Source organism: Meleagris gallopavo, chromosome 10 (assembly GCF_000146605.3).
Source record: "Meleagris gallopavo isolate NT-WF06-2002-E0010 breed Aviagen turkey brand Nicholas breeding stock chromosome 10, Turkey_5.1, whole genome shotgun sequence".
Lineage (NCBI taxonomy): Eukaryota > Metazoa > Chordata > Aves > Galliformes > Phasianidae > Meleagris > Meleagris gallopavo.
The window spans coordinates 4,406,126-4,420,430 of NC_015020.2; the positions used below are offsets into that span (position 1 = coordinate 4,406,126).

Genomic DNA, 14,305 nt, shown 5'->3' on the forward strand with positions numbered 1-14,305 from the left:
TGTTATGTTGTTGTTGTTACTTTTTTTTTTTTTTTTGTTGCATGATGCCATATCTTAATGGAATACCCTTTTGGCCTGTTCAGGTCAGTTGTCCTGGTTCTGTCCCCTCCCAACACCTCAGTGTCAGGACAATAGAAGCTCAGTAACTGGAACATTCTTGGCCCTTTATAGCACTTCTCAGCACAACTGAAAGATCAGTGTACTATTGACACTGTTTTTCTCTTCAAGCAAAAACATACCAGATACTCCAAAGGAAAAATCAGCTCTGTTCCAGCTGAAATGAGGACACTCCCATTTCTACAGCCTTGGGGCTGCCCTTATCATCAGCTGGTGATCTCCAGTTGGCACTGGAGTGGGTACATGTTACTGCACCATTGGTACCCGCTGTATCTTACTGCTCTCTCTTTTCCAAGCCAGCTTTACAACAACTGATTACTACAATGCCATAAAAATTAGTTAATGCTCAGCAAAAGGGAGTTCATGCATTATTTTGCACTCTGAGAAGTTACTATTGTTTGCTACTAATAAAAATTTCCAGGATGAATTTTTGTATGCCAATTCTTAGCCAGGAGCACAATATATTGGTTGAATTGTGTTTTCTTTTTAGTAAGAGATTTTACAGCAGAAGCCCTGGCACAGTCTTTGTGATGGAGGAGCAAACAGTACTGCATCCAGTCTGCCATAAAAAGTAATAATTTCTGGAAGACTCTAGCACAGTGAAAATTCCAGTTTGTGGACTGGATTCAAATTGGTGAGTACCCAAGCTGAGTCCAAATGCCACTCACTTGCAGGAAGATCTGTTCAGTATTTTCTGAGCTATTACATGAATATAGTGTTTATGAGACATGCTGGATTGATGGCATCTACATGCAAATTTTCTTGCTTGCCATACAACATGGAAATCAGAGTATAAATTTATCTCCACTAGCCATTTCTGTAAATAACTCCATGACAAGTGATGGGCCACTTTCATTTAATGGATTAAGAAAATGGTTTGCTCACTTCTGTACAGATGTTCTTCATTTCTATTTGCTCTCAGTGTTATCATTAACAGAAATACTAATAAGAATTAAGGGTTTTGTAACAAATATTTTGGAAGAAATTTTGTTCACTCATGGACTATAAGAGAAAAACCTTCCATCACTATGAATCTTTGGGACTGCTGGTAGTAGCATCTTCCCAAAAGTTGACCTAAAAGGCAAGAAGGCACCTGGCAGAACCCATGGCTGGCTACGAAGCTCCTTCTTCATTCATCTGCCCTCTCAAAACACTAAACATGGAAAAAGTTTGGTAGGAAAAATAAATAAGATTAGATGCAACACTTACTTCCAATTTGGTGGGCAGTGCTCATGGCAAGCCGTTGCTCCTCTTTCCACAGAAGACACGTAAGCACACTCAAACTGCAAAAATCACGAAGAATGGTACATACAGGAAAAGTGACTCAAGGATGCTGCAATCAAGTACACACATGTATGCATGAGGCTTTCTATATTTAATTAAGCAAAGATAAAATTGATCTAAGTAGTAAAAAGGAAGGTCTATAAAAGCCTTTCATCAAATAGAGGCTATTTGATATTTTTATACTTTATCTTGAAGACAATAGGAGACTAAGCCAAAGCTACTTGGCATTAGATGAGCAGGCATGCTGGTTTTGATAGTTAGGGACTGAGCTGCTGATACATTAAGAAAATAAATAGAATTTTCTTTCTGTGTCAGCCCACACTATTTGCTGGTCTGTTGTGTGTGGGTGAGCACAGGCAAAGATCACAATGCAAAATGTGAACTGTACGTAAAAGCCCAGTAACTTGTCTCCGCAAGAGGAGTTTTATGTAAATTACTATTAAAACCTTTACTTTTGTTTGCTGATAAACTTATAGGTGTTAGCATCAAAGTAGCAATCTGGAATTCATCAGTTTTCTTTTTTATAACCTGTTGGTCTCTGATAACTCTCTTCAAGTGACATACTGTAATGTTGTGCAGTATTAAATGATATGCACAAATAAGTACCTAATGGTAGATTTAAAGATGTTGCAGCAGTCCAAGTTCTTTCATTTTCCTGATTACAACGGCATTTGCATAATGTATGAATTCAAACATTATTGCTGTTAAATAATGCATAAATATTCTCCCATGCTGAAATACTTCTATTTCCTCTCCATGAATTATTTTGAATGTATCATTCAGTTGTTGTTCTATTTAAAAATGTAGTTAGAACTCTGCACATAACAGTATTATGTCTGGAAGAGGTATCATCACAAGTAGCTGGCTAACACTCCATGCTGTAAATGAAGTATACATTATTAAATGGGCCATCTCCTTCCTTCTTGGGAAAGCATTATCACCAGAATACAATATTTAGTATTTCTGAAATGTCATGGAAAAAAATGCAGGTACATATTTGATCATGTGGCAAGTCTTTGGAAAGAAAGAACAAGAAAAAAAAAAAGAAAAAACATGACATTTTGCACCTCGACCTGAAGGGAATACGAACATGGTCATACACAAAAAGAGATAAATCTGTAAGAGGTGGTTGGGTGAGTTCCTGAATAGCTCTTTGTAAAACTGCGAACTATCAACACCCACTGGCTTCCAATCCCATATCCCCCAGATGATGGCCCTTTTATTTATATTTGATTTTATAAAGTATCATCAAGCAAACTCTTGGATAAATCCTGTCAGTGCTGTCACAGAAGTCAGTTACATCAATGACAGATGACAGGATGAATAAAAAGACCTCAAGATTCAAATATCTAAACTTGAGCACAACAAAATTCAACTCAGTGCACAACATTTGACAATAAAAATGTCAGAATGAAAATAACATGAAGTATATTTCCCTCTTGGCTCAATACCCCAGCTGAAATAGTCAAAGAAGGTAAAGAATTTAATTTAATTCCAAGGATTTAAAAATATCCTGTATGCTTATTTAAAAATAAATATGAAATGTGTGAAAGTATAGATTTGCCTGCCTTGCCTTAATGTCTTTCCCCCCGATTATGCCACTGCAGCATCTTTGTAATGAAATATCTGCTTCTGACAAATGCAGAGTTTTAAGTAAGATTTAAACATTGAGTTTAATTATATTACCTCTTCTTTCTCCCCTTTAAAATTGGTGTAGTTTTTTTTTTTAATTACTTCTTACTTGCCACATGGATATAACTTAGTGTTTCAATTTGGACCTTAACTTGCTTTTTTCTCTCGTCTCAGTCAATTTTCCATTTGCTGTAGATAGGAAATAATCATGTCTCCAATAAACAACTTTTTTTTTTGAAGTGTGTCATCTGATTTGTCATTGTAATGCTAAAACACGTCTGCTCTACCAGTGCCATTGCCATTACCCACATAAACCCATATACCCATATATACACACACATATGCAAAGAGACTATTTACTCTGTCAAATAGATTTTCTGTCATTGCTCTTCCTTTTTTCCCCCTTACTGCACTTGATGGCATAGTGGAAATGAACCTTTGAAACCTAATAAATGGAGCCAGTGGTAAAATGAACACACGTTTTGTTTACACTTTTTTAAAGTGAGTCTGCATAAGCTAGGAAACAATCTGAAATGGATTTGATCAACTTGAAACTACTGTGAAGAAAACACAGAAAATGTCATCTCTTAAATTCAATATACTTGTTAAACCAAATACAATGAACTGGTAAAATTCATTTTGGTTTCCATCACATAGGCAGCTGAAAAGAAAAGGTAAAAGCAAAAAAAAAAAGTTCTTAACAGCTCCTTTTCAACTTATTTCCTTCCTGCAGAGGCACAGCTATCCAAGTAACCTTGCAGACGGAACTCTCCACACGGCTGTGTCCCACATGCAGCAGCTCAGCACCTGCTTGCCTTGACTCAGAGCAACATACTCCATGCTTAGAGCCAGGTTTTCTAACCCAGTTAATAAAGCTGGGTCATTTTTCTCAGGGAAAGCCACCTGTAAGAAACAGCTACACTAGAATACTTTATTTTTGCCTCCTTGAATAGATGCAAGCATGTACATTCCCAACTGAAAATTAGTGGAAGGCTGAAGAGGAAGTGGTTTGATTGCCTAAGGCAAAGATGTCCTGTATAGGGTCTCTTGTGTTACATCAATTTCCCCTAATCATAAAAAAAAAAAGGAGTAGGGAGGTAGGGGAAAAAAAACCAACATTCTAGACTTAAAAAAAAAAGAAAACACCTTTGAAACCTTTGTTTAATTCACAAATGAATTAACAAAGTGTGAACTTACCTCCTTATCTTGTTGTGGGTACGCTGTCAGGAGCAGGGGGTGCATAGTTCAGAACAATGACAAAGAAAAGCAATGGTGTACATTTGAAACGTCGCTTCCCATGGGTCCTGTGCTTTGATTTCTGCCTTTAATACTGATAAGAAGTGACAGTAGTTGGATAAAACAATAAAAATTGGAGTTGAAGAGCTTATAAAACCCCCTGACACTTCAATAAACCAAAAGCCAATACAAAACTGAAAAAAAAAAAACATACATCCATTTTGCCTCTGTACGGTCACATGCAGCAGGACTTGTAGGCACAGAGAGGACCAGACATTACCTCCTGATTTATTTTACCCGCGTTTCATAAATTTTAAACAAAAAATAAATGCTAAATTCTACACGGAAAACTAAAATCTTTTATAATCTTTTACAGTTGCTGCCAGTTCTCAGGAGAGCTTTAAGCCTGCTTCTAAATGTCTACAAATCAATATTTAATATTTTGGAAGATGAAGTCTTAATTATCTATCTCCCCTTCAAGTATCAAACCCACTTTCAGTGAGAATGCAACCTTCTGGCTGACAGCTGGACTTCAGCTTCTTGCATGTATTTTCCTGAAGATCAGAGAGAAAGGCTTCCAAACACATTCCTCATTTGCTAGAGGTAGTATGCATCTCACCTGGCTTTACTCATCTAGAAGCTGATCTCAGCTGGTCACTTCTACTCCTTCTGTAGTCAACAGCAGCCTCCAGCACGCAGTTCAGTATTTGGCTTCACTCTGCTCCCCTCAGAGCTGCCAGCTTCTCCCTAACAGTGAAAGCAAGCACATGGACCTGAGCAGAGCACATCCTATGTTTAGACAGCAAAGGCTGAGCAAGAAGTAGATAAGGAATCTACTAAATCACATTCCACTACAGGTGAGCCTAAAATTAAAGAATGATGTTCTTTAAACATTTTAATTTGCAGTCCAGGCAAGTCTTATTGCAGAACATATTTTTCTCATTTGCAGATATAATTGTTACATTATTGCTAAAATTGTGTAGGAACTTCACAATGAAGGCCCTATTTCCAGATATTTGGGTAATAAGGAACTCTCATACCTGAGCACATGGTTTAAAATCATGTTCTAAGTGCTTCTAGGAAAAGATTCTCTCCCTTTGCATTTAAAAGAGGCTGAGAGAAAAGAAAAGCACAGAGTCCAGCACACTCTGGATCTGGGTTCTCTGAAAGTGAGTTACATGACAAACTCCTACTATCAATATTGCCTTTTCAGTTTACTATTGCCAGACGTGAGGAGTTTCTAACAGAGGTTTTAAACAAAGTCCACTGAAAGTACTGTAAGCCTCTCAGCTTATCTAAGTGGAAACTAGGCAAGACCCAGGAGCACAAGATCGCTGCAAAACTTAAATATATATATATTGAAATTAACTAGAGATTTTGATACTGGAACAATCTGTTCAAACAAAGCTGACAAAAACAAATGGATTTTTCTAATAAATGTTTCTTTCTATTTTAGAAAGGCAGTTATCTTCTCCTTTGTCCATGCACTCAATTCTGTGCTGAAATCCAGGATTTAATCTGTGCCACCACATTTATTTCTCTAGCAACTGATTCTGGGGTCACAGCCACAAGAAGCATGACTTCACTGCACAAGGTGAAAGTGAAATGAGGGAGCATGCATTCTAAATAAATAAATAAATTCAGTATTAGTGCAATATTGGAAATAAAAAGCTTTTGTAAATTCAGTACTTAATGTAAATGCGACTTTTCTATTCTGGAAAGCCAAGGAGCAGGCTGCCTCAGACCCATAATAGGGCTTAATAATACGTCTCCCTCCTCACACAGGGGTCTATACTTGATGCTCACTGAAAGAGTTTAAGTATAAAAAGAAAACTATAGCAAGATCCGGCATTAGCACTTTCTCCACGGAGTCTAAACCTTTTATGCTAATGTTGGAAAATAATCAGAAGTTGCACTTTTTGCATATCCAACATCCACGTTGTGAGGACTCTTATCATCCAGGTAAAAAACTAAATAAAGAACCACTACAGAATACCAATGAGGCCAGAGCAGTAAGCTTCATATCCCACTAAATCAAAGGTAGGTCTTTTTGTACAAGTGTGTGTTTGTGAAGATGTATGCCATACTTTTCAGCATGAACAATGATCAGCACATTTATTGCTTGTTACACAAAGTCTTAGTGATGAGTGCGGCTGTGAGAAAGCAAAACTGTGCCAAATTAGATTGATGTAAACAAATCTTAACCCTGTCACAGAATTTGAATCCCTAGGGTGCAAAGAAGCATAACCACCTCTGTTATGATAATCTTTTTTCACCCATTGCCGGAGAATCACACTAAGGCTCTGACTCTGCCTCATACATTGTGGAAACCTTCTTCTAGATGGCAATACAATGTCCATCAGTGAAACTCAGCTTTGCTTAAGAGCAAATCGTAACAGCATTATTTCAGACGATGCTACAGGTCAAGATTTTCTGTCCAACCCTAGCATCACCACTTAACCACACACTTCATTCAGTCTATAATCAGCAGGATTATTTATGCAATAGTAAATAAGGTGCTATGCTTGCCTTACATCCTGAGTATCTCCCTTCACATTGCCCTTCCAACCAGAAAGAATTCTGTGTACCCATGGACTTCTGAGGTTCATAGGTTTGTTTCTTGCTATTTATGGCAGTTTTAGGTAAAAGAAGAGTACATCAAAGATGTAAATCTTTAGCAGTTCTCATCTCTTCGATAAGTTTTGGTAGAAATGTAGCAGCTTTTCTCCCTTTCTTGTTTTATCCTTGTGCTAATAAACAAGGAATTTCATTGCGTTATTAAATGATTATCAATCACAGCCACCAGTGTGGCTCCACTGAATTCAAGAGCACCATGTTAATTTACTTACATTCCAGGCCACAGTCGACTTCAAGGGATTTAATTCAGCGCACAGAAAATTTCTTCACATTTTTTCCCCCCCAGATAGGATTTGTCCTCAATACCACAAGTGCACAGCAGCTGTCATTTGGTCCACTAATTAAAATAACTAGAAAAATCAGCTTTAAATCTCTAAATATCTCTAAATCTGAACAAATTTTTACACAAGAATAGAGAGCTACGTTGTATGCACAGTGTAGTGTATCACGATGCATTGTTACTTTTGCTGGTATTACTTCAGGAGAGACAATCATTAATGATCTGATCCTACCCACTTTAGGTTAAAAGGAGACTTTCTTCGGCTGTGAATAGAAGCAAGATCAAGCTCTAAGAACAACTCTTCCCTAGGGAACCAGGATACGCTGATGTGAGAGATTGCTTCAGCAAGCAGAAAAAACGAGCTGGAACTTCTGCTAGTTTTGCTTTGTCCTTTGCATTTTTCATACTCTCTATTGACAGTTTCTAGATGTGCAGCATTCAGTGGCTGGTGATCCTTCCTACGCCTCTGTACTTTGCTGTCTACAGCCCTATTAATCCCAGATTTATTAGCTAGTTTTTCAGTCACTTACACTGCCAACTTCCCAAGAGACAAACACATTCCTATGTGAAGATGCACCAAAAAGACAGTAATGAAGAAAATACAATCCATCTCACTCTTTCAAACTAAGAACACTTAAACAAAAAGCACACATTCTACATACATCCAACGAAGATCTAAAACACGTAGCTAAGTCTAGTATTCTTTTTATCCTCGGAAACTATTATTCTCTTACTATTTTTGTATTGTTCAGGGAGAGAAGAAATATGTTGACTTATGGAAAAAGTTCATAATGGATATTGAAAAAGAAAATATGACAGCAGTAACAAAAAGGATATGTTGCTTTGTGTGATTGGAGCTCAGCCATGAAACATCTTGAAGGGATATTATTTGCATCTTTGTGCTAAGATACTCCATTGCAATGGCATGCTGAAATTTAAGTGGTAGACACAATATCTAATGCATGGATAGAGGCTTGCTTTATCTCCTACACATGGAGACAGCTGTGACATATAAGCCACATATAAGTGCATGTTCTTGAACAGCAGTGAAACTGACTATGAGCATCAACCTAAGCTTTTTATATTCATGAAATATTTAGGCAGGTGCAAATACAGAGCTAGGTTTTCTGGCTCACATATAAAGCAAGCAATGAAACTTTTCTAAAAGATAGCAAACACTTTATGTATTCTCTGTGTAAATTAAAAAAAATATTTTTTAGGCATGTTTCTGAAGTTAGGATGCATTTGAAGAATAATCATTGTTCTCAAAGGCCTTCAAAACATATTCATCTTCCTGTATGATTTGCTTTAGGGTTAGTTTACCCAGGCAACATAATAAAACATTAGTTGCCTCAGTGTTGCTGAGTCTATTTTAAACAAAACCTTTTCCTGTGTTATCCCCAGTGTGCATCTTTGACATTTAGAAGATTGGGGAAGTAGTTTTATATTACCTTGCGAGGAAAAAAGGAGAATGTATGTAAAACTGTAAAATGTTATAGGGAGAAGAGGAATGCTGTGTGGCCAAGGTTACGTCTGGAACTTCAAAACCTATTGTTGAATATCTAAATATACCATAGACACCCAATGTTTTACCTACCAATGCTGTCAAGGACTCTGGTACCCATTACAATGAACTTGGAGATGCACTTGGGACAAACAAAGCCTGTCAAATAATTTGCAACAAGTCTAAATGAAAAACAGTCTGAAAGAAGGCTTTCCCCATACATCTCCTTGCTAAAGTGACAAGATGTAAAAGCAGACAAAAGGTTAGCAAAAACAAAGTACACAATGGGCTGCTGTAGCAGTCTGTTTCACTTACTTGAACAAGTCCATTACGTATTGAAAGAAATAAAATAAGAGGTGGGAACTGGAAATATTTGAAGTAGTTTACAGTAATTGCAACTTAATTCTAACAGATCTTTACCCAACTATGTTTTTTTTTTCCCATTTACTTAGTTCTAAGTTCAGCACAGTTCTTTAAAAAGAAAAGTAACTTGCAACATGCTTGTATGGAGTAGCTGGAGCATAATTTTTGTTTAGAATTTCCTTGTGAAGACATTGAATCTGCCAAGTCTCTTAACACACTGAGCTATGCAAGCCTTGTGTTTGTAGATGCAAGGTATCCTTGTGTGCAGGTGCAGTCCCTCGGCAGTTAATTCCTGATACCTGCCCACATCTTGGTGTCCACATAGCCATCAAAAGGTATTAGCGCAGACCGTCTATCTTAACATGCTTTAATCTGCCCCTTTAGAGACAACTGCAGGAATAATTTGGAGAAGTTACTGAGAATGGTCATTAACGCTGTGTTAATGAGTACTGGTGAAAGGGATGAGCCATGTAGATCTGGTGAAAATCAAAGTGAAGAACTTGACTTCTGCACCTGTCCAATAATTCATACTTCCCAGACAAATTCTTGGGCTTCTCGCAAATCAGCTCCAGCAATGCTGACATGCCAGAATGAGAACTTAATACTGCTTGACACATGGTTTTGCTCTGCCCCAATGCTGTTCGGCTTCCCTTTTGGCTAAGGTAACAAACTGCTCGTAGACTCACCCAGAAAACATTGTGGTACATGAGGACTACAGGCTGTGAAACTACATACTGTGTTTGACATTTGCAGCCATATACTGACTACCATTTAGTCCTCAATACTGGATTTTTTGATTGAAGGGCCATTCATGTTGTGTAGGTAAAAGCAACATGACTTAGCTCATTCATTAAGGCATAGCCAAGCAGAAACTTCACTTCTTTTCAAAAAGCTCAGATATTCCTTTCTTTGCACTTGCTTCATATGTACGCTGTCCTAAATTCTTAAAAGAACTACCATATAATGCATTCATTCACCTTCTGCTGAAACAATTCTTTTAGCATAGTAGATGCTCTTTGCTAATTGCCATTGAGATTACATACCATGTGCACGTGTGTGCAAACTGCAATAACATCTTTAACACACACACACACACACACACACACACACACACACACACAGAAGATCAACCAGAGGAAAAAGGGAAACATAAAAACCTCAGGAATGTTAGAGAAATGTAAAATACAGATCTATATTCTAATCAACCCATCAAGATGAATAATTTGACACCCATCACAATCTCTAATTACTATGCTAAATAGGTTTTGTCTCCCTTTAGTGAGTGACTGGATACAAGTCTTCTACTGTTATGAGATAAAGTACTTTGAAGTTCAGATTGCATGGATTATACCCACTGATAGCCTGTGGTAAAGAAATCATTTTAAAAAAATATATGTATTTTAAATTTATGTATGTTAAGGGTGAAATTCCCTGATTTTCCCTTTTTCAAGTATCACAGTGGTAAAACATTCTCAGTTCAGAAACACTAAAAATTTTTCCTGGATTACTAATCCAGTAATTACTGTGGTAATTACTCTTTTTTCCCCACTCAGAATCATAGTAAGAGCATACACTGAATGCTGAGAGTGCAAGAGACCTAGCAGACAAAATTCGGGGTGGGGATATCCATACTTTCGGGTTTGGTAGGAATACAAACATTATGAATAGGTAAAATTACCAAACAAAACTAAGGTCCTTACCTATACAGAGAAAGAAGGGGTGGATATGCTGATTTGCAAATGCAGCAGAGAACCAGAGTCGAAAGCCCCCAAGGCCTGAGATGGAATTTACAATTTCATTATGAGAGGGGGGGAAAAAAAAAATTAAGATTTAAACCAGGGAATGATTAGCTCGAACCAGTTTCCTTCGGCATTTTATAAAATGGTTAGATCTTGGCTCCATCTTGGCTTCCAAGTGCTGCCCACAGCAGCATCCTGTGCAGGAACCAACTCAGTGTCAAGAGCTGCTACCAAAGAAGAGAGCTGCTGACAGCATCTTCCCAAGATCATAGAATCATTAAGGTTGGAAAAGATCACTAAGACCATCCTTGAAACATGGACCCATCACCACCATACCACTAACTACACCCCTCAGTGCCACATCTACACATTTCTTGAACATCTCTGAGGACTTGAAAAAGGAGCTCTTACAGTATATTAGGATAAGTAGCACCAAACAAGAACTGTTTAAACATTACTTTAATTCCAGAGGAATGAGACAAGAGCTAAAACTAAGTTAAAAATGGTTGATATTACATATCCATAATAATAGATGCTGTATGTCACTGTGTAAGTTTTATTAACCTGCTTTCTGACGCTCAGTTTAACCACAGGGAACGAGACAAATGATAATGAACCCCCAACCCTTTGAAAATGCAATGTGATAGTTACAGGTTAGCATAAACCCTTTGCGATCCACCCACGATTTATTAGAAATTTGGAAATGAGTATTGCACATTTCCTTCCTCCATTTGCTATCTTCTGCCAGCTGTGTAAGGACTCAATAAAAAAGCCATCCATCCTCTTTTGTCAACCAATAGTTCTCTAGTCTCAAGTTACAAATGAACAGCACAATAAATTAAATGTTTGACAGGGAAGATGTATGGGTTCACAGCACTGTTTGATCTATGTTTTAAAGGAGAAAGCACTGAAACACATAGCTTTAGTTCAGCTATCGATTACTGGAAAAATGTGTTTAAATAAAGAGTACAGAACATCTCTTTCCACTTTTTCATCCAACCATGGAATTATTCTAATTCACAGAAGAAACACTAAGAGAAAAAAAAGAGGAAATTATCAAAAAATAACGGCAAGAAAACTCAGTTCAGTGCTTCAAACAAACATGTTTTTTTTCACAATTACGAGGAAAGATATTGATAGCTGAAAAGATGTTTCTGGAAAACAGAGAGCAAAGGATGGGCCTTCTCTCGCCTTGCTGCCAGAAGTCACTGAATTGAGAGTCACAAGTGAAAAACAGTTTTCTCCTGAGCTGACTTACCTCCCAGTCGCTGCTAGAACCTCCCTAACACAGCACAGGTCAGAATGACCCTTGAGCTGCTTATCTCTGATGACTAATTTTGAGGCTAAGCTAGATGACTGGTTCAGATGAGATGCCTACTATTTAGGCAGCTAAATTTAGGAGATATGAATCATGCCAAAGAGCCCACCAAGCTGTGGTTACAGCCAATAGGAAGACGACTTCAGTTTGAGTCCTGCACTATAAATGGCAAACTGTTCGTTTTAGCAAATCAGTCATGTTACTGTCATGCTGTAACACACCATACCAAAACCTTTTGGTACTGACTGTTTGAAACACTCCAGGATGCCTCTAATCCAGGTTTAGCACAGCTTTCTGCATTTATCATCTTGGACAAACTGCATTCAAGGAAGCTACCTGTGTGAGTAATTTGGCTTGTTAGAGCTGTTTTCAGGCAAGGAAAGCCAGGGAAGTTTGTTTCATCATTAAAAATATAGAGCTGTAGCTCTAACCCGCTTTCAAGATATCTGTGGTGGATAGTGCTCTTGTATTACTGCCAGACCTTGCAGCACAACTCTACGGCTAAGAAACATCAACATATACAGTGGTTAAAAGAGAGATGTCAACAGCTGGCACTTACCAATGAGCTGTACCTCCGTGAAGTCGGGAAAATGCGCACCGCAGCTCTCCACCAGCCTTCATGTGGACTTCAACAGTTCCGAAAAGCAACCACCTGAGTTTGTCCACCTGAGATTGTCCAGACCGAGTATAACATCCTCTTCAAGGAGCATCAGGATGTCCAAATTAACACAAGACCACAAAAGATAACTGCCCCTCAAAGGGTAGCATTTAAAAAGAAATTCTGCAGATTAAAAAAAAATAGTCTTATGAAAGATTTTTCATCCATGTCCCTCTTTTCCTGACACATGAACTTTCAGCATCCAGTGCTGCATAAAATAACTGCAATTTTCCTTCAAGCACCTATCAACAGTGATGGGCTGACAGACAGGAAGCACATGACCAGCCCACTCAACTGTGTGTACCTGACACAACAACGATGCTACTGAATGAAACCTGCCCCCAGATTTAGCAATTTTCCAAAGCAGCTGGTGTGAAGACTTTCAGAACATCCATAAAGTAACAGGAGAATCAGCAGCAAACAATTTGTGAAGAGTCAGCCTGACATTTCTTTCAGATAATACTTAACTAATAAAGTTTACAAGGAAGTGGATGTTTTCTGCATTTTAAAATTGACGCAAAGCATTTTCTTAAATTTTTTTCCCTTCTAAGAAGTTACTAATCTGCCTGTAAGAAGTAATTTACAAGTACTTCTCACAAAAAGATTATGGCCCATCTTTTACCACCTGGAGGTGTTCAAGGTCAGGTTGGATGGGGCCCTGGGCAGCCTGGTATAGTATTAGATACGGAGGTTGGCAGTCATGCCTGTGGCAAGGGTTTGAAGCTTGATAATCCTTGAGGTCTCTTCCAACCCAAGCCATTCTATGATCCTACAATTCTACTGGAAAAGGCTCCCCTTATGTTTAGTGCATTTTTGTACAAGGAATGACAAAAGCCTGGCTAGTCCAGTGTTTTGTCCATTCAAGGAGAGTTGGATTAGCTAACCTTTAAAGGCCCCTTCCAACTCAAATGATTCTAGGATTCTAATCTCTGGGCTCACAGAGCTGTGCCAACAGGGTATTGCCGAGCAACCCAAGCTCCTCCTGCCCCATCATCTGCTGCTGGCATCTCTCTGGAGCTGCCCATGCTCACAGCAGCACTCTGCCACTGCTCCTCAGCTGCATCCTGCGGAACAATGCCGGCCTTAACATTCTTATGGACTCAGCCAAGGCAGTCCCCACAGCAGATGGGATTCTGGCCTCCCCGGGCTGGACAGACAGTGGAAGAGATTTTCCTTTCAGATGGCTTGGGGGTTGTCAGCATAGTTCACAGAATCGTCCTCAACTGACCCAAGCTTTAGCAAGGAGAAACTTTTTGGTTATTCAGAGTCTAATACACTAAACGATGCAAAGGCTTTGGTAGGCACAGTGAGCAGCGTGATGTGGTTGCAAGAGTAGACTACAGCCTGGAGCCAGAAGCCCAGAGAAGGTCTTCTCCAATCCCACGGGAACGGAGTGCATCCCCAAAACCATGGGATAGCCCAGGAAAGTGTCTTTGCCTATACTGGTGGGTTCAAAAGTCACACTAGTGTGTCACACATAGCTTGTCCCTGCAATGCCTCAAGTATTGGTGTTTCCAGAAGAACTACCTAAAAAAAA

General features: G+C 38.5%; 1 long non-coding RNA gene across 1 annotated transcript; it reads right to left on the minus strand.

The window, feature by feature from the left end:
• Positions 1-55: 55 nt before the first annotated feature.
• Positions 56-13,463, minus strand: LOC104912269. Its single transcript, XR_794518.3, has 4 exons — positions 12,670-13,463; positions 4,889-5,016; positions 4,231-4,363; positions 56-1,400 (listed from the first exon to the last, which is right to left on the minus strand). It is a non-coding gene; the product is annotated as an uncharacterized LOC104912269 (long non-coding RNA).
• Between the last annotated feature and the right edge of the window lie 842 nt (positions 13,464-14,305).